Source organism: Hyaena hyaena, unplaced genomic scaffold, assembly GCF_003009895.1.
Source record: "Hyaena hyaena isolate Hyena2069 unplaced genomic scaffold, ASM300989v1 scaffold_568, whole genome shotgun sequence".
Taxonomy (NCBI): domain Eukaryota; kingdom Metazoa; phylum Chordata; class Mammalia; order Carnivora; family Hyaenidae; genus Hyaena; species Hyaena hyaena.
In genome coordinates, this window is record NW_024081199.1 from 722,123 (window position 1) to 742,811 (window position 20,689).

Sequence of the window (20,689 nt, forward strand, 5' to 3'; positions counted from 1 at the left end):
CTGATAGACTCTCTTTGAAAAGATGTTTTGGTGGTTAAATGAGATAATGGCTATAACTAAGCACTTACATACACTGTTTAATGGGTAGCTCTTTTCTAATTCCCACCTGTCCTTCCTTTCTCCTGTACTCTAACCTCAATGCTGCAGTAATTTCTTTTCAAAATAAAAGGATATGATTAAAATCTTCCCACAAAGAAAATACCAGGTCCAGACAGTTTTAAAAACCAAGTTCTCGGGGTGCCTGGGTGGCTCAGTCAGTTAAATGTTTGACTCTTGGATTTTACCTCCAGTCATGATCTCACAGTCGTAAGATTGAACCCCACTTTGGGCTCTGCGCTAGGTATGGAACCTGTTTGGGATTCTCTCTGGCCCTCTTTCTCTGCCCCTCCCCTGTTCATGCTCACCCTCACTCTCTCAAAATGAATAAATAAATAAATAAACGTTTTTTAAAAATTGTAAGGGCTCAGCGGTGGAAAAAAAAGAATCTTTAAAAAATAAAAAAAATAATAAAATAAAAGTTCTCTAAAACTTTTAAGGGCAGTAGCTTACCAAACTTCCAAACAATAAGAAAAGAAGTAAAACTCCTCAGCTAGAGTAACACTGATACCAAAACCAGACAAATATGTCACTTATTAAGGGAAAAGTCCAGGTCCATTGTATTCATGACTACAAATGCAAATTCCTGAATAAAATATTCTAAATAGTAGGGTATTGGTGCAAGGATGGGTAAAATATTACTTTAAAAAGTTACTCCATTACCAAGTTGAGTTTGTCCCAGATATGCAAGGATGGTTTAGTTTTAGAAAATCCATAAATGGATTAGATTTCCTAGCAAGCACAATAAATTGAGAAAAAATAATTAGAGTCATTAGGATTGCTAGGGAGGAAATTAAACTATATTTGTGAGTGATATAACCATTTACACAGAAAACACAAAAGATTCTGCATATTATTAGAAATAACAGGAGACCTCGGTCAAGTATCCAGAATTCCAAAAATATATAAAGATTATGTACAGATTATAAATTTAAAAACATATCATGATGTTAAAACAACTAAAATATATACATATATTTTAGATATATATATATACACATATATAAGAAATACATATAGATACAATAAAACTATGTAAACAAGAAGATGAAAAAATGTTATGAACATGTGATGAAGGAAAATGATCATCTGGGTGGGAGAAGGCAGGGAGAAGTACTAAGGAGAAGAGGTCATATAGTTAGATGGAAGTGATGGTCAAGAACCTACCTTTGTTACAGATGGTGGGTTTTCAAATGCTTTTTACATTATTCTTCAAAATAATAAAATAACTAGCAAAATAAATAATAGTAGACCATAAATGGACCAATGAATGTGCCATGAAGGATTATGTTATATAATTCTATACACCTAAAGTTAAACACACACTCCTCAGAGATCAGCTGTCAGTTATTTAGGGAGGGAGCAAAGGGATAGGTAAATTATAACTTAGAATCAATAAGGAGCTACCGGAGTATAAGGAAGAAAGGAAGCAAAGTCTTTATTGATAAAACTAAAGAGGAGAAGTAAATGGTCATAAGATTTTATCAAAGGTTTAGTGAGTTCTGAGAATCATTTATCATCAAAGAGGGGAGAAAAACAAAACTATGTCTTACTTTTAATAATGGGATCCCTTATAATATTCTGAAGTGAGGCACCATGCTGAAAACAAGGGTAGAATAGATCTCAAAATCTATACCTCTCATCTATCTTTTCTCAGGAAGCTATCAGAGAATGCTGTCTTCCAAAAGGAATGAGTAAACCAAGAAAAACGAAACAAAGGGAAGCAAGAGGAACCAATACCAAAGAGAAATGAATTCTCTAAATGACTGTTCAAATTGGAGGACAGACTGCTCCAGGAAAGACGCCTCCATGAAAACAGCGGACAGATTACCTGTTACATTTGCCCACAGAGAAACAAAATTCTGTGTGTGTGTGTGTGTGCGCGCGCGTGTGCGTGTACGTGCACGTGCAAGTGTGTGTGTGTGCAATATATATATGTGTGTTCTGTTTATATATGTGTATATATATGATTGTTTTATATGTATAAACAATAAAACAGTATTCCATAAAATGCTTTTACATACATAAAAATCTTTTTTTTTAAATCTTAGAGAGAGAGCAGGGGAGGAGCAGAGGGAAAGAAAGAATCCCCAGCAGGCTCCATACTCAATGTAGAGCCTGATGTGGGGCTCAATCCCATGACCCTGTGATCATGACATGAACCAATATCAAGAGTTGAACACTTAACCAACTAAGCCACCATGTGTCAAAAATCATTTTTAATTATATATATACATTATGAATGTGTGTATTTCTACAGATAGATAAAATAGCTCAAATGTTTTTTTATTTATTTGACACTCATGGAAGTTTTACTTGATTTTTCCCCCAAAAGGGTGGAAGAGGTCAAATGAAAAGGAAAAGGAAAGGATAACTGTTCTATAGACAAATTTTGTCAACTTGATATTTATTGCTAGTTTTCTGTTTCCACCAAGGTCCAGTTTAATTTTCAGGTAATATTGTTCAGAATAAAAACTCTAGATTGCAAAAACAAGCAAATAAAAAAAGATAATGGAGGAGCCCTTAATGACTGCTATCAAGCCCATCATTCAGGTCTTTCATGTTACTCCTCTGATGGAGAAGTACAGAACTGCAAGAGGCTTGAAGAAGGCCAGGAGGGTCAGACTCATTTCCTCTTCAGCCCCAAGTTCTACCAGTAGGAAGAAGAAAGATCCCAGGGTAAGAGAGCTTGGCACCCTCAACAACTCCAGTCTGGCTGCCCCTTGTCACATTCCAGGACAATGTTGGCAGGCACCTTTCCCAGCCCCAGAGACACATTTTTTAAAAGTTTTCTCAAAACTTTTCAGAAGGATTTTCATACTACACAGAATTGGTATTTCCATTTGCAATAGGTGAAGAGACTTCACTCCTGAAAAACCAGCCAAAGCCAGTGAGCAAATGTGGCTAACTGAGTGAGATCCCTTAAGGAAAGAATAGCACAGCAAGGTCTGTGCAGGGGTGGGTTTTTTCAATACAGCTACAATAGCACATGAGTGCCTGGGTATCTTTGATTCAAATTCTGAATGTAAAAGAAAGGCTTAGAACAGGAGCAAATATAAGAGTTTTTACTCATTTCTTTTTTTTATTTCTAGGAGAGAGAGAGACAGCGTGAGCAGGGGAGGGTCAGAGAGAGGGAGTCACAGACTGAAACAGGCTCCAGGCTCTGAGCTGGCAGTCAGCACAGAGCCCGACGCGGGGCTCGAACCCACGAACCGCGAGATCATGACCTAAGCGAAAGTCGGACGCTTAACCGACTAAGCCACCCAGGTGCCCCTACTCATTTCTTTTAAATAAAAAAGTTTCTGGGGCTCCTGGGTGGCTCAATCGGTTGAGTGTCCGACTTTGGCTCAGGTCATGATCTCACTCACAGTTCATGAGTTTGAGTCCCGCATCGGGCTCACTGCTATCAGAGCAGGCTCCCCTTTGGATCCTCAGTCCCCTTCTCTCTGCCCCTTCCCTGCTTGCACTCTCGGTCTCAAAAATAAATAAACATTTAAAAAATAATAATAATAAAATTTTAAATAAAATTAAAAAGTTTCTTATAGGTACAAAAAAATCACCAAATCAAATTTCCTATAAGTTCCAGGGCTTAGCCGTTAAAGCCTTACTGTTTTTTAAAGATATATATAGCCCAAATAGGGCACCCTAAAACTTACCTTTGAAGCATGTAATATCTCATTTCCTTTGGAAAACCCTCCATATCAAGATGGCAAAGGAATGGAAGCTTTTTCTTCAGGCTTCAGCCTTGTAAATACAAGCTGCAGTCCGTCTCCTGTTGCAGGTGCTTAAAACCCAGGAGGACAAGAGATACTGTGCCTTCTGCTACTTCTTGGCCCTGCTTCAGTCAGACTAGAGTATTCCTGATGGCCTCAAACTACAGTCTTTTTGTCTACTTTGTACCCAGTTTCCATATTTCCCCACCTTTCCTCCTTTTTGTATTTTCTCCCCAGACTTGGTTCACACACAGAATTGGTTGATTTCCCAAGGGGATTAAGAGGAGAGGGGGAGAAATAGAAAAGCTTGTATAACTAGAAAACAGATCTCAGCTCTGCATGAGCCGCAGCAAACATGTTTCAACAACAGTCACTTTCTTCTGACAGTCACCAGAGAAAAGCTCCACAAGCCTCTCCTGGCTGCCAGGAGCACATGACAGGGAGGGCCCAGGGCAAAAAGAAGACGAAGTCTACAAGGACAACTGAGCCAAGAGAATAATGAGGTCATGAAATCCAGAGGGAGGAGGACAGCACCACCTAAGTAGGGTAATTTCTGAGATCCAATCAAAACAAATAATACTGATTAACAGACTGCAAGAAGGGGAAAAACAGGTCAGACAGTAAAGAAAACAGGCAGAAAGGACAGACATCCCACTACTGAGGAACTTTTAATTAAGTGTGAGCCACAATTTTAATTTTTAGCCCAAAGTAGTGATACATGCATGCAAAAACCTTTTTTAAGTAAAGCAACAAAATCTAAGATTTTATTCACCCAAACTTGAAAGTAAGAACGGAACTAGGACGAATGGGATATAGAGAAGATGTGGATAAACTTGAAAGGAAAAGGGGCCCAGACAAATATTTTACACACAGAGGTCTGACCCAGATTAAGCAGGGAAGAGGAAGGGGGAGGAAAAAAAAAAAAAAAAAAACCTGCTTAGAAAGGCTAGGGACATGGATATTGCTATAGAAGCAAATGAGCCAGAAATAGATCTCTTTTAAAAAATAAATAGTGGCTGAATGTTATATAGTAACAAAGTCCTACTTTAGCTTTTAATAAAACAGATGCTAACACTATTGTTCCCTTGTAATGGGAGAGACTTAAATCTACAGAACAGAATTTCTTAGGATAAATCCTCAGGAAAAGTATAATTCACCAGAGTCATGTGGTAACTTCATTCATGTACCACAGAAAAACTCTTTCCCACCAAAATGCTGGATAGAAATAGTTAATAATCTGTTAACAACTTTGCTGAGAATCTATTGATCTTCCAGAAAACCCTCCAAAACAGAAATATACAAATAACCTGAGGCAGAGAGATAGAAGATAAATGATCAAATAGAAAACACATGATTAAGACAAACAAACCCTGATCCTTAGGACATTCAGACGACTCAACCTGAAAAGACTTAACCAGGCCACTCAACATGACCACCAGCCATAAGAGAAAACGTACGTCCTGGTTGTTTTCTGGTCTAGAAAACATCATTTCTTACACGCTATGCCAATGTTCAATAAAGTTTAGTCCAGTTTACTTTTTCCTTTGAAGACCCAAGCTGATGCAGAGAAGCCCTCCTATTTATATGACTCTTCTGAATAACAGGTCTCAAAGAGCACTGAGGTCTTTATTCAGAATAATTACAGTGACCACAGCTGTAGGAGCAGCTTGGTTTTACACATATCTAAGTGTCTCCAGATGTCGGCAGATTCCAAAAGAGAATCATTCTCTGCCTTTGTTATATAAGGTCAACATTCAAAAACAAATAAAGCCTTGGGTATAGAGTAAAACAGGCTATTTTTCACTCAATTGTATCAGAAAAATATACTAAAAAGGTACATTCAGTAATCAAGTCTGTGTTTCCTTTTACCAAAGGGAACTTTCTAAAACAACCGAACACAAACACAGCACACGCAGATCCAAAAACAAAGCTTGAGTTTCTAATCTTTTATGGATGTTGCTCACAATCCTTCTGTAATATTAAAACACCAGAAATAAAAAAGCCACATTCATTCCTCCAACTTCAAAGCATCCCCACTTTAATCTACCATGAATAGTGAGTGTCCAAAGCAGACACATACCTGGCACAAAATCCAACTAGAAGCCCACAATGATCCCAGCATTGTAACATGCCCAGCACCCAGGATGACGTAGCAGTTTATCCAGCAGAGAGTGATGCATGAGCTGGCTTGATTGCAATGCAGTCTCAGTCCTACTGCAGCACACACTGTGAGAGACTGTTTTACACTGGGGCTTTTCCAGGTAGAGAAACCTTGGATCAAGGATAGATCTCTTCTGAAAATCAACCGACCATATATATAAAGGTTTTGTTGTGGACTCTAAATTCTGCTCTTCTGATCTATATGCCTATCTTTGCAGCAATGCCACGGGGCCTTGAAAATTATAGTTTTATAATAAGTTTTGAAATCAGGTAGTTACAAGTCTTCCAACTTTGCTCTCCTTTTTGAAAATTGTTTTGTCTATTCTAGGTCCTTTGGGTTCTCATGGAAATTTTAGGATCAGCTCATCAAACTCTAGAAAGAAAAAAAAAAGCCTGCTGGGATTTTGATAAGGACTATGAGTTTACAGATCAATTTAGGGGAAATTGCTATCTTGACAATACTAAATCCTCTAATCCTTGAACACGGACTATCTCTCCATTTATTTACTTACATCTTTAGTTTCTCTCAGCAATGTTTTATAATTTTTAATATTCAAGTCTTATACTGTTTTTGTTAAATTTATTCCTAAATATTTTGCTCTTTTTGATACCATTATGAATGGAATTAGTTTAATTTTGCTTTTTGCCTGTTCAGTGCTCTTTCCTCTCTCTCTGCCTCTCCCCTGCTCTCTCACACACACATACTCTCTCTCAAAATAAATTTAAAGATTAAAAAAAAATTTAGTATCTTATACTAAGTGCAACAGGAAATCAGGGGGCAGAGAATCCAGCTGAATGACCATTCTATTAATCCAAACAAGAGTTGACGGACTAAGGCTTAAACTAAGACGATGGCAAGTGAATGTATTGAAGTAAATACTGGAGACAGAATCAACAGAACTGAAGTATGATTCCCCAGGTTTCTGACTTAAGCAGAGTGGCCAGAGGTGATATTTATAAGAGGTGGAAAACTATGGAAGGATCAATTTATAGAGGATAGGGAGAAATCAAAAGTTCAGGTCTAGAGATGGTTGGCTGGCTCAGTCCATAGAGCATGCAATTCTTGGTCTCAGGGTCATGTTCAACCCACAAGCTGGACGAAGAGCTTACTTAAAAAAAAACAAATAAAATAAAAAAATAAAAAAGTTTGGGTCTACAGGACATTCAAATGAAGACTTCACATAATTAGCTGAACATAACCAGTCAGATCAGAAGATAGGTATGGGATGGATATCATAAATAATGGGTGTTACTGGCATATAAATAGTAGCAAAGGAATGAGATTAGTACACATTAGAAAGAACTTGTATATCAAGTAAAAGGAATAGAAGGTTCAAGACCAAGCTGGACTAAATGATGGAAGTAACATGAAAAAGGAAGACCTTGCAAAAGAGATTAGAAAGAGTACCAGGGACATAGGAAGAACGACAAGAAAGCATAGCTCTCAGCAGAAAAGAGAAGGCTGTGTTTCAAAGGAAAAAGTAGGCACCTATATAAAGCTACTGAGAGGACTAAAAGGATGAGAACTGAGAAGCACCCACTGAATTTAGCAATACAATAGTCACTGGTGATTTTTAATGTGAGCAGTTTCAGCAGCATTGTAGGGTAGAATACACACTAGTGCATCTCGTAAGAAGGAATGGGAGAAGAGAAAAAAGGAATCGTTCTAAAAAATCTTGGCCCATGATGTGGGAGAGAATTAGGCAGTAGTCCAAAGGGAGTATGGCTATCAAAGAAGGATTTTATAAAGATGGGAGTCATCTGAGCATGTTTGGATGCCAACATGAATGATTTAGTAGAAAAGGAGACATTTAAAATGTAAAGAAGAAGAGGATGTCCAAAGGAAGGAGGATCTTGAGAAGTCCTTAACAAGAAGGAAAAATTAAAATACGAATACAGATATATTTGAAATTAGATGTTGGAAGAATTTCCAGTATGATAGTTTCTATTTTCTCAATGAAATATGAGGCAAAGTTACAAATTCAAAGTGTGTCTAGAAGTGACAGGGGCTAGGGACGGGTGGTTTAAGGACAATGGAGAAAGAACATAATTGTTTTGTGAAAAATGAAAGGCCAAATAACCAGAAGAGAAAAACAAAACAGGAGAAAGAAGAAAAGTTTCACAGCACAGGCAGCATTTGAGAAGGACCTTACAAAATGATGACCCGAAAGGATTAATGGAATTCCAAAAGTCAGGGGAAAGGCATTCCAGAAAGAAATCACAGAGGGGGAGGACAAGAGAGAAAATCCTACTATCCTCTCAACTAGCAGTTCTATTTTCTTCCTTGCCATCAACTTCTCAACACTGTTGACATTACTGTTCCTTCATTTACTACTACTTAATCTCTTGACATCTACTAAAGCTGTTTACCTCAAGAGCCTCGTATGCACTAACTTCAGTGCTTTTTCTTTTTCTTTTTTAAATGTTTATTTATTTATTTTGAGAGAGAGAGAGAGAGAGAGAGAGAGAGAATATGTGTGCATGCAGGCACAACCTGGGAAGGGGGGGCGGGCGGGGTGAGGTGAGGAGACAGAATCCCAAGAAGGCTCCATGCTTCAGCACAGAGCCTGATGCAGGGCTCAATCTCACAAACCAACCTGAACCAAAATCATGAGTTGGATGCTGAGCCACCCAGGCGCCCCTCCAGGGCTGCTTCTCAATCTTACATCTCTTTTCAACACTGTATGTTACATCTCCCACCATAAAATTATCTTTTCCTTGTTTTGTTTTGTTTTGTTTGGTGCTCCTTCTACCTTACTGATCATTTTCTGTCTCCCTTTCTCCCCTCTCCTTCCACCTAAAAGACATTTCCATAAGACACACTTCCCTCCTACTTACTCTCCCTCATAGTGATCTAATCTACCTGCATAACTTTAATTTCAATGCAACAAACATTTATTAAGCATATATTATATGCCAGGCATTGTTCTAAATACTAAGAGTCGTTCTCAGCTCAGGTTTCATTATCAGATTCACCTAGAGAGTACTGGCATGAAGACTGCTGGGCTCAATGACCAGAAACTAATTTAAGCAGTCTGACACACCGCTTAGGAATTCATAGCTTTGTTGTTGTTGTTGTTGTTGTTGTTGTTGTTGTTGTTGTTGTTGTTTTTAATGTTTTATTTATTTCTGAGAGAGAAAAACAGCGTGAGCAGGGGAGGGTCAGAGAGAGAGGGAGACACAGAATCTGAAACAGGCTCCAGGCTCTGAGCTAGCTGTCAGCACAGAGCCCAACGCGGGGCTCGAACCCATGTGCTGTGAGATCATGACCTGAGCTGAAGTCAGACGCTTAACCGACTGAGCCACCCAGGTGCCCCAGGAATCCATAGTTTTTGAAAGCTCCACAGATGTTTCTGTTCACAGCCAAATCTAAGTACTGCTTTCCATTTTATATATGTCTCAGTATGACAGACAAGATGCTTAATGATCACACCTTCATCTTACCAGCCTCTTCCTTCAGACACTAAACACCCTGTCTCCCTCACATTCCAATAATACTCAATGACTTATAACTGCCTGAATGTGCTAGATGTCTCAGTCTAGTATCTTTGCACATGCTGTCAACCCCACCATCACTAGTGTTCCTGCTATATACTTATCTCTGTTGCTTGTCTGTTTTCTGTTCATTCCTTCAAAACTGAGTTCAAACAAATCTGAACTATTGCTGATACCTTAGACCCCAGCACAATAATGATTAAAGCTCTTGTATTGGAAATAATGTTAAGAACCTGGCACAATTTTTGGCTAGACACTAATATATCCTATTGGTAAAAAGGACTCACTGAAGTAATGCTATGAGATGATCAGTTAACCTTTTAGAAAGATCCCAGGGGCGCCTGGGTGGCTTAGTCGGTTAAGCGTCTGACTTTCACTTAGGTCATGATCTCGCGGTTCGTGGGTTCGAGCCCCGCGTCGGGCTCTGTGCTGACTGCCAGCTCAGAGCCTGGAGCCTGTTTCAGTCTGTGACTCCCTCTCTCTCTGACCCTCCCCTGCTCACGCTGTCTCTCTCTCTCTCTCTTCTATAAATAAATAAAAACATTAAAAAAAAAAAAAAAAAAGAAAGATCCCAATGGCCATGTGGTACTTATACTGAAAGAAGAACTAAAATACTCTTGCTATAATCCAAATAAAAAATAAAATAAGCACAATGGCAGCAGCAATGGAAAGAAAATAATGTCTCAAGAATTACTGGGGCACTTGGGTGGCTAAGTCAGTTAAGCATCCAACTTTGGCTCTCAGGTTATGACCTCAGGCTTGTGAGTTCAAGCCCTGCATCAGGCTCTGTACTGACAGTTCAGAGCCTGGAGCCTGCTTTGGATTCTATGTCTCCCTCTCTCTTTGCCTGTCCCCTGGTCATGCTATCAAAAATAAATAAACATTAAAAAATTTTTTAAAGAATTATTGGGGTATGGCATCAATAAGAATACTTAATTAGGTGTGAGGGGTAGAGAAGAGAGGAATCTCACATAGCACCCATATTTCTGGCTTAGGAGACCAGAAAAATGGGGATACTATTAATTAAGGTAGATCAAGAAAGAGGTTGTGACCTACAGAAAAGAGCTAAAGCCAGGAAGCTTTGCAGAAAATCAACAATTAAAAGGCATGTGGAAAAAGCCAAACCTTTTCAAGCACCTGAGAGGGTAGAGTCAGAAAGGAGAACTGGGAAAGAATGTTACTAAAATATAAGGTGTAGTTTCAGGAATGAGTGAAAAGTCAACAGTGTCAAATTCTGCTCATTAGGAAGTCACTGGTTTTTTTAAGTGTAGTTTCAGAGAAGTGGTAGAAGCAGAAGCCAACTGCAATAGACTAAGGAGCGAATGAAACTACCAGGCGACAGTAACAGACAGAGCATTTGTTTATTATTATTCTCTACCAAAAACCACACAAAAATGACAAAAAAATAATAAAAGAAACATAAAGACATAAGAACAAAGAAAACGAAAGAGGAGGAGGACCTAACAGATAAAGACGTCAAAAAATTTTGGGAAACAGAAAATGGGTAGTCAAGAAGTAACTCAGAAACCAAAGAGCCTATGGTATGGAAAGCCTCTTAGAAACAAGCATGATTCGGGGCGCCTGGGCGGCTCAGTTGGCTAAGCGTCCGACTTCAGCTCAGGTCATGATCTCATGGTTCGTGGGTTCAGGCCCCACGTCAGGCTCTATGCTGACAGCCAGCTCAGAGCCTGGAGCCTGCTTCCAATTCCAACTCTCTCTCTCTCTGACCCTCCCCTGCTCACGCTGCCTCTCTCTCTCTCTCTCTCTCTCAGAAATAAATAAAACATTAAAAAAAAAAAAAGAAGCATGATTCTAATTTAGCACTCTGGAAAAACTCAGGAATTAGAATTGTCCAGTATATCTCTATTAGCAAGGGTGGAGACAGAGCTGAAAGCCAAATAAAATCTATAGTTTACTTAAAAGTACTATACCAATGTTAACTATTTAATTTTAATAAATAGAGGATTGCTAGATAAAATACAAGATGCTCACTTAAATTTTGCATTTCAGGCAAACACAAATAATTTTTTATAGAAGTATGTCTAATGCTGTATTTGCAGTATTTACTTTTTATATGAAAAATTATTGCTTATCTCAAATTCAAAATTAACTGGGCATTGTCAACTCCAGATAAATGTACTATGGTTACAAAAAATATTAATAGTAGGGGAAGGTGAGTGACGGATACACAAGAATTGTAACTCTTCTGTAAACTTAAAATTATTTCAAAATAAAAACCTAAAAAAATTAAGCTAAAATATTTTTAGTGACATGAGAAAATATTGTTATGTGGGAAAAAAGCAAGAAATAGAGCTGTGCATTATGATATCATCCACTTAAGTATTTTTTAATGAAATTTATCCTTAAGGTGTAAACATCACCAAAGAGTAACACTAAATACTGACAGCAATTATCACTGGACAATCATATTATGGATTCTTTCTATTTCTTCACACTTTTTGGATTTCTAACTTGTCTATACTAAACATACATCTAATAAGTTTAAAAGTTTTAAGTAGTAAATGCAAACTTCATTTGTAAATTTATGTTCACAGGAAGGAGGGGGAAAATGTATGCATTACACTAGAAGTAATAAAAATAATAAACATTGTCAAGTGGTTGCCCTGAGACCTACTTACAAATATTCATAATTTCATTTCTACAGTTAGCTAAATTTATGGAATAAAGTCTGGAGATTATAATACATACAAAGACAGTTTCTGTTTTCTGAATGGAAAGAGTAGGTGGGAAATAGAGCAAACTATTGCCTTCAAAAATAGTACCAAGTTGCAGATCTCATAATGACCTTCTCTGTCTACTCACTTCTGAGGCACCATGGCAACTGGGAACCTCAGAATATCAAGGAAGGAATATTGAGAGTAAAGGGTTTGGAAAGCTGCTGGGGCAGGGAGAAAGCTCAGGAAAGCTGAATGAGAAATGCTACGAAAGCCTAAACATAAGAACACTCTCACAGGCCCATCTACAAGCTTCCTTCTTTTCGATGTTAAAGCTTGAGACAGATGAGCCAAAGTAGGAAGGAAAAGTGAAATTTCCTGCCATCTCAATAATGGTTATTCTCAACATCTAAACTATAACATTGACAGTATATGTGTACTATAATTAAAGTCTTTCAATCTAAATATCCAAGGTTTAAACCCTAATATGCAAAAGCCTTAAAAAGGTTTCTCTAGTCAAAAAATATTTATTTCACAAAGGATTCCTTCATAATAAATAATATATTACATAGTATGGCACATTTTACCTTTCCAAAAGCTTCTGCAGATATTATTTATTTCCATTACTAGATTTAAATGAAATCACTTCAAACTCAAGAGTTTATTTTTTTATTATTTTTTATTTTTTTCAAATTCAGGAGTTTCAAGTGAGAGACTGAGAAGGAAAGAGAATTTTATTCCAGGTCAAATATAAACATATACCCCTAAAACTGAAAAGTATTTCCTTTATAGCTTTTGATCTAATCACACTGTATTTTATAATGTCCACTTTCATTTTGATTATAAAATTCATTAAAATATCATTAGTGCAACAAAAAATTATTTTGCTACAAGTACTACAGCTATAAAAAGTGTAGAGTGGCAAATTATCCTTTATTTTTCCTTCCATTTCTCTCTAAACCACCAAACTATTACCAGCAGCCTTATACCTTCATGATTTGCTAATGTCATTTTAAACAAGTCACTAGGCACTGTCACACAAAAAAAGCAGTGGGGGCAGAGGGAATATGATAGTTTAAGAAATTTAAGAGACACAATACACAACGTGTGGTCTTGGATTGGATGGGAGTTTGATTAACCAGTATTTTGGAGCCAACTGCACAAATTAGAATATGGTGTGTATAGTAAATGAAATGAAAATTTACTGAAATAGAAAGTGGGAACTTTTGGGGCCACCTGGGTGGCTCAATCAGTTAAATGTTGGATTCCGGTTCAGGTCATGAAGTCGTGGTTCATGGGTTCGAGCCCCACATTGGGCTCTGTGCTGACAGCTCAGAGCCTGGAGCCTGCTTCAGATTCTGTGTCCCCTTCTCTCTGCGCCTCCCCTGCTCACACTCTCTCAAAAATAAAAAATTTAAATTAAAAAAAAAAGCAGGGGACGCCTGGGTGGCTCAGTCAGTTAAGCGTCTGACTTCAGCTCAGGTCATGATCTCACGGTTCATGGGTTTGGGCCCCGCATCAGGCTCTGTGCCGACAGCCAGCTCAGAACCTGAAGCCTGTTTAAGATTCTGTGTCTTCCTCTCTCTCTGACCCTCCCCTGCTCACACTGTCTCTCTCTCTCTCAGAAATAAAACATTTAAAAAAATTTTTAAAAGAACATTTAAAAAATAAATAAAAAATAAAGCAGGAAATTAAATTTTTTTAAAATATTTTATTCATTTTGAGAGACAGAGAGATACAGAGCACTAACAGGGGAGGGGAAACACGGGGCTCGAACCCATGAACTGTGAGATCATGACCTGAGCTGAAGTTGGACGCTTAACCGACTGAACCACCCAGGTGCCTCAAAAAACGGGAATTTTTGACAAAAAAGAGTGCTGATTATAAAATAGTATAGGGGCTCCTGGGTGGTGCAGTTGATTGAGCATCCGACTTCGGCTCAGGTCATGTTCTTATGGTCTTTGAGTTCAAGTCCTCATGGGGCTAGCTGCTAATCAGAGCAGAGCCCGCTTCAGATCCTCTGTCTCCCTCTCTCTCTGCCCCTCCCCTGCTCATGCATACATGTGCGTGCTCTCTCTCAAAAATAAATAAATAAATATTTTTAAAAAAACAGTGTATATAGGATGACCTTATTTCAGTAGAAATGCATACATATATATGCATAGAAAGAATCCAGAAGACTGTACAATAGAGTATTAGCAGGAGTAATCTCTGCATGGAGAATATACAAGGCTTTATTTCTACCTACTTATATTGCTTGTAGTTTACTGCTTCTTTAGAATATATTTTCTAACTTTAAAATTTTTTAACTTCAAAATATTTTTTACTTAAACTTTAACATTTGTTTATTTTTGAGAGAGACAGAGTGTGTGCGGGGAAGGGACAGAAAGAGAAGGAGACACAAAATCTGCAGGCTCCACAGAGCCCTCTATGGGGCTCGAACCCACTAACTGTGAGACTGTGACCTGAGTCAACATCAAACACTTAACTGACTGAACCACCCACATGCCCCCCAAATTTTTTAATAATGTTAACATTTAATTAGAGAAAAATTATTCAAAGAGAACATAAGCATATCTATTATACTCAGGGTTCCCATTTAGCATAGTGGCTAACAGTATGGGTTCTGACTGGATTCAATACAGTTAGCTGTGTGACCTTCGGCATGTTACTTAACGTGTGTTTCAGTTCCCCATCCATAAACTGGGTTCATGAGGTTGTTGTAACAATTAAGCATAGTACTCCACATAAGGCACAGCAGTATCTAGCATACAGTAAAGCACTTGATAAAGTTATCTATTAATTACTACTATCATTCTAATTAGTCACTGAGAAAACACAATTGCTAATTCTTACAGGTAATGTGAAAAACAAGACAGGATGTAGCAGCAATAGGTCAGCTTTATTTCTCACTATTCTTGTCCCCTAAATTTCTAAGCTTCCCTCTTGAGCCAATGGGAGCAAAAACTGAAAGCCACTCAAAGATCCTCTGAGAATCTCACCTCATTGCTATTTCCTCTGGATGAAGGTCCATACAGCTCTAGGATTTTTCTTTTTTAGTTCTAGTATAATGTATAGTGTGTATACAATAAAGTGATTCAATTCTATATATTATTCAGTGCTCATCACAATAAATGTGCTGTTAAACCCCTTCACCTATTTCATCCATCCCTCCACCCACCTCCCTCTTCAGTGTTTTTTAAAAGTCTGTCACCAGGAAGGGCACCTGGGTGGCTCAGTCAATTAAGTGTCCAACTTTGGCTTAGGTCATGATCTCATGGTTCATGGGTTTGAGCCCTGTGTCAGGCTTTGTGCTGACAGCTTAGAGCCTACTGCTTCAGATTCTGTGTCTCCCTCTCTCTCTGCCCTTCCTGTACTCATGCTCTGTCTCTTTCTCTCTCTCAAAAATAAATAAACATTAAAAAAATTCTTTTAAGTCTATGACCAGAAGTGGTATCTAGCAGATAATCCCCAACTCAGTATATTATCTGTTTGCATTCCATGGCTGGTATGATTGGACAAACTTTACAGATTATATCTAATTACAAAATAGCTTCAGAACTCTCCACTTAGATTCTTCTGAATAGTCAAAAATACATCATAGGCAATCACTAGCTGAATTCTAAATTTTCTAAGATATTGAAAAAGTACTTTCTAGACCAGAAAGGAGCCAGTAATGTAACTAACCTGAGTGAACTTAATCTCTCTCTTCTACCAAAACAGCAAACATTGTCTTAAACCCAGCTATAGAACATATGATGGATTTATGTATACACAAATAACAACAAATACAGACTGTTCTCAAATGGAGTCATGCTTGCCACATTAGGTGTTCGATAGGGCCTTGAAGAAGTTTAAGGGAAAACTGAGATGGAGTTTTCAATACTATAACATGAATTATAAGATAAAAAGGTTTAAAGAAATCACACTACCCTAAATGAGACCAACTGTGGGGCTCACCTGTTTCCAACTGGACTTCAACAAGGAAGTCCATATACTAGTTCACAAAATTGATTACAATCTTTGGTTGCTAGCATAACTGTGGGGTGATCTGGATTTACATACACTGCAATGTAAATATTCAGGACAATCTGAACTCAAGTGGCATCCCACAAGGAACAGACATTAATATCCATGCAGCTACATTGCTCTATTATATGCCACCAAATCATACCTGTTATCAAAATTAAGATGCCCACATTCAGTCTTCAATAGTCTTTCTTTTCAAATATTCAAATAAATATTAATAATGAGGTTCAGAAGTAAATCAACGTAGCTGATATATCAATCCCTAACTGATCTTCTCTAAAAAAGCCAGGGCACCTGGGTGGCTCAGTCGGGTAAGCATCCAACTCTTGATTTTGGCTCAGGTCATTATCGCATGGTGGTGAGATTGAGCCCTGTGTCAGTTTCTATGCTGTTGCATGGAGCCTACTTAAGATTCTCTCTCCCCCCTCTCTCTGTCCCTCCCTTACTCACACTTGCTCTAAATAAATTAATACATTAATAATGCCCAACAATAGTCGTTTACAATGAGGCTTATATACTGTCACCAAGCTATCACAACTTTCTTAGGGTATTATTTTCAAGTGTTTGGGTCATAAAGCTTAGAAAGTGATCCATCTACTCTTTCAGTGCTGCTCTAGAAAATATGTGATGCAAATTCATCTCCATCTCTGGAAAAGTCTAGTCTCTGTTCCTACCTATCCACTACACCCATTAGACTTCTCATTTAGCATCAAAAAACAAAGCCCTTGGGGCGCCTGGGTGGCTTAGTCGGTTAAGCGTCCCACTTTCGCTTGAGTCATGATCTCGCGGTTCGTGGGTTCGAGCCCCGCGTCGGGCTCTGTGCTGACTGCCAGCTCAGAGCCTGGAGCCTGTTTCAGCCTGTGACTCCCTTTCTCTCTGACCCTCCCCAGCTCACGCTGTCTCTCTCTCCCCTAAAAATAAAAATAAAAACATTTTAAAAAAAAAACAAAAAAAAAAAACAAAGCCCTAAACTTGAGAGGCCCACTCTCATCCTATACTATGGCAGTCACATTACTTGGTTTTAGATAACCTCTAGTAAACACCTCTTAGGAATGTACCTGCCCCTTTAATCTACATCTTCTGGAAAAGATTAGATTATTCATTCAGGAAACTAAATCTTAAACTCAACCAGTCTCTATCTCTGGGTTCAAAGAGTGAAAAAGAGTATTTAAACCAATACTTCACATTCATGGATGAGGAAAAGGAGTCCAAAGAGGTAACATGAATTCTCTGTGGTCACATACCTTAATTGGTGGCAGATGCAAGAACAAAGTTCTCTCTAAAATCAAGAGAATTTGACTCAATTTAAATTAACCTCAAGGACATCATATCCACAAATGACTTACAAAATGTATCAATGGGAAAGCTGTGTTCTTCTCAACATTAGCTAGTTGAGAAGCAAGTGGGAACTGGCACTGTCTCCTTCCCAGGCTGCTGATCACACTTCAATCCACGGCTCCTCCACAAGCTATGGGCATGAGTTTTGCAACAGTAGGGCATGCAAAAATATTCTCAGGCACTCATACCACTGACAACAGAGTCCTTGCAATATGAGCCATCAACTTTGGGAATGACTTGGCAACTGCAAGCTGCCTTGCAAATCACTGGCTGAGTTTCCTATAATGGTATTTATCTTTATTTATCTTACCATTGCCAAACTCACAATTTCCTAACCCAACAAATGGATATTCTGTTTCACATGGTCTCAAATTGGACAAATTTCTCAAGGTGCTGTGTGGCTTTTAGGATTTAGATTTAACCTAGTCTTTCTGAACAGAGGCATTATGACATTTTGAGGACAATTCTTTTTGCTATGTGACATTATCTAGTACATTGAAGAAGGTTTAGAATCATTGGTCCCCTCATCTTTAAATGTAAGGGTACAGTAGTAGTCCCCCCCTTATCTGTGGTTTCGTGTTCCGAGGTTTCAGTTACCCACAGTCAACCACCATCCGGAAGCAGATGATCCTTCTTCTGACAATATTGTGAGAAGGTAAACAGTAGCCTAAAGTTACATCATAATGCCTACATCATTCACCCCACTTCATCTCATCATGGAGGCATTTTATCATCTCACATTATCAAAAGAAGAGTGAGTATAGTACAATATATTTTGAGAGAGAAAAACCACATTCACATAACTTTATTACAGCATATTGTTGTAGCTATTCTCAGTTATTACTGTTAATCTTTTACTGTGGCTAATTTATAAATTAAACTTTATCGGGGAGCCTAGGTGGCTTAGTCGGTTAAGCGTCCAACTTTCGCTTAGGTCGTGATCTCGCGGTTCGCGGGTTCGAGCCCCACATCGGGCTCTGTGCTGACTGCCAGCTCAGAGCCTGGAGCCTGTTTCAGTCTGTGACTCCCTCTCTTTCTGACCCTCCCCTGCTCATGCTGTCGCTGTCTCGCTGTCTCTCTCTCTCTCCCTCTCTCCTAAGAAATAAATAAAACATTTAAAAAAAATAAATTAATTAATTAAACTTTATCACAGGTATGTATGTATAGGTAAAAACATAGTTACATAGAGTTCAGTACTATCTGTGGTTTCAGGCATCCACTGGGGGTCTTAGAAGGTATCTCCAGCAAATGAGGGGAACTACTGTAGTCCCACCAGTTACAACCCCACACATTTACAAATGACCTTGAAGGGTTAAGATACCACCACCAGTATTAGCCTTCAGGCCAACCATAAGTGAACTATAAAGTAATAAAAAAATGTTTACATAAAGACTTGATCCTTTAAAAAAAAAAAAAAAAAGACACCTCAACCCCTTTTATCCTGCCACTACATATCGCACTCTATTCCTGTTAGCCCAGACATTAGATTGTTTATCAATTCCTTTAAAACCAACTTGTCTGAACTACTTACATAATTAAGACACTTTTATTGTCAGGAAAGTAGAGTAAAAAAATTATTGAAATGAATCAGGACACCCAACACTGAATTCCAGTTTTCTGGCTATTCACTCTTAGGCAAGTTATTTCCCCTTTTAAGGCCTCACTTCTCTCATCTATTTAAATAAAAGGCATTAGGCTATATCATATCTCTGGTTCATTGCAATTCTAGGAATCTGTGACATAAAACATAATTAACTTGCTTAACTCTTTTCTTTTGACCTCCACATAGCTAAATAGGGGTGACCACTGACAGTAACTCATCTTTCAGAAGCAAGGACCCCAAAGTCCCAGGGATAACCAGAAGGCAGGAGAGTCATATTCAGCCAGACTCAGTATGAGATTTTAATACACAGCCTATATCTCCAGTATATAAAAAGAACCTTAATTAAGACCCATTAATAGAAGCACCAAGACTTACTAACAGCAGTAGTAACCCTAATGTTTATCTGAGCTAGACCTATAATCTCAACCTGGATAGCTTTAAAAAAAAAAAAAAAACCCAGCTCCAAACCAAGCCAATATCAAATGAATCAGTCTCTAGAATTCTGGAAATGAGGCTCCTTTCTTAAGGCTCCACCAAGTGATTCTGATGTACAGTGAAAACCAAGAACCACTAATCCAGGCCCTTTGATCTAAGAAGTGCAAAGCAAATGACTCAAGGTTAGTATATCACATACTGGTTGTATAATCAAATATCAATAAATAAGAATAATCCAATGTTACTATTTATGGACATTCTCAATTACATATAGAGAATTCTATTTCTAGAGAAGAAGGAGAGGTCTATACCAGCCCTTTGTTCCTGCCACAGGTTGTTACTGAGGACTGGCCCTGCCAGAAATGGAATATACCTTTCTGACACGAAAGCAGTTCAAAGAAAGATTACTACAAATTTGCCCAACCCTGCATGTCTTATCAGCCATTAAAATAGTTACTTAGGCTCTTTCCATGTTTTAGCTATTGTTGAGAGTGCTGCTATGAACATTGGGGTACATGTGCTCCTATGCATCAGCATTTCTGTATCCCTTGGGTAAATTCCTAGCAGTGCTATTGCTAGGTATTAGGGGAGTTCTATCGTTAATTTTTTGAGGCACCGCCACACTGTTTTCCAAAGGGGCTGCACCAGTTTGCATTCCCACCAACAGTGTACAAGGGTGCCCGTTTCTCCACATCCTCNAGTGTAGGAGGGTGCCCGTTTCTCCACATCCTCGCCAGCATTTAGAGTTCTCTGATTTGCTCATTTTAGCCACTCTGACTGGCGTGAGGTGGTATCTCAGTGTGGTTTTGATTTGTATTTCCCTGATGAGGAGGGATGCTGAGCATCCTTTCATGTGTTTGTTGGCCATCTGGATGTCCTCTTTGGAGAAGTGTCTTTTCATATCTTCTGCCCATTTCTTCACTGGGTTGTTTGTTTTTCGGGTGTGGAGTTTGGTGAGTTCCTTATAGATTCTGGATATTAAAGCCATTAAAATAGTTACAACAATGTTAGTCAAAGTAGTACAGAAACCAGGATTTCTCACCTCTCACTTACTAGATGTCACTAAAACACCCAGTATGTAGAAAGAAACAGTTGTGAGGAACATTTAGGAAAAGACACTTTGAAAACTCGCACTCGCACTCCAG

At 38.3% G+C, this 20,689-nt stretch overlaps 1 protein-coding gene across 6 annotated transcripts in view; it reads right to left on the reverse strand.

The window, feature by feature from the left end:
* Positions 1–20,689, reverse strand: part of ACACA (acetyl-CoA carboxylase alpha) — a 272,064-nt gene that overhangs the window by 192,016 nt on the left and 59,359 nt on the right. The window lies entirely within an intron of this gene.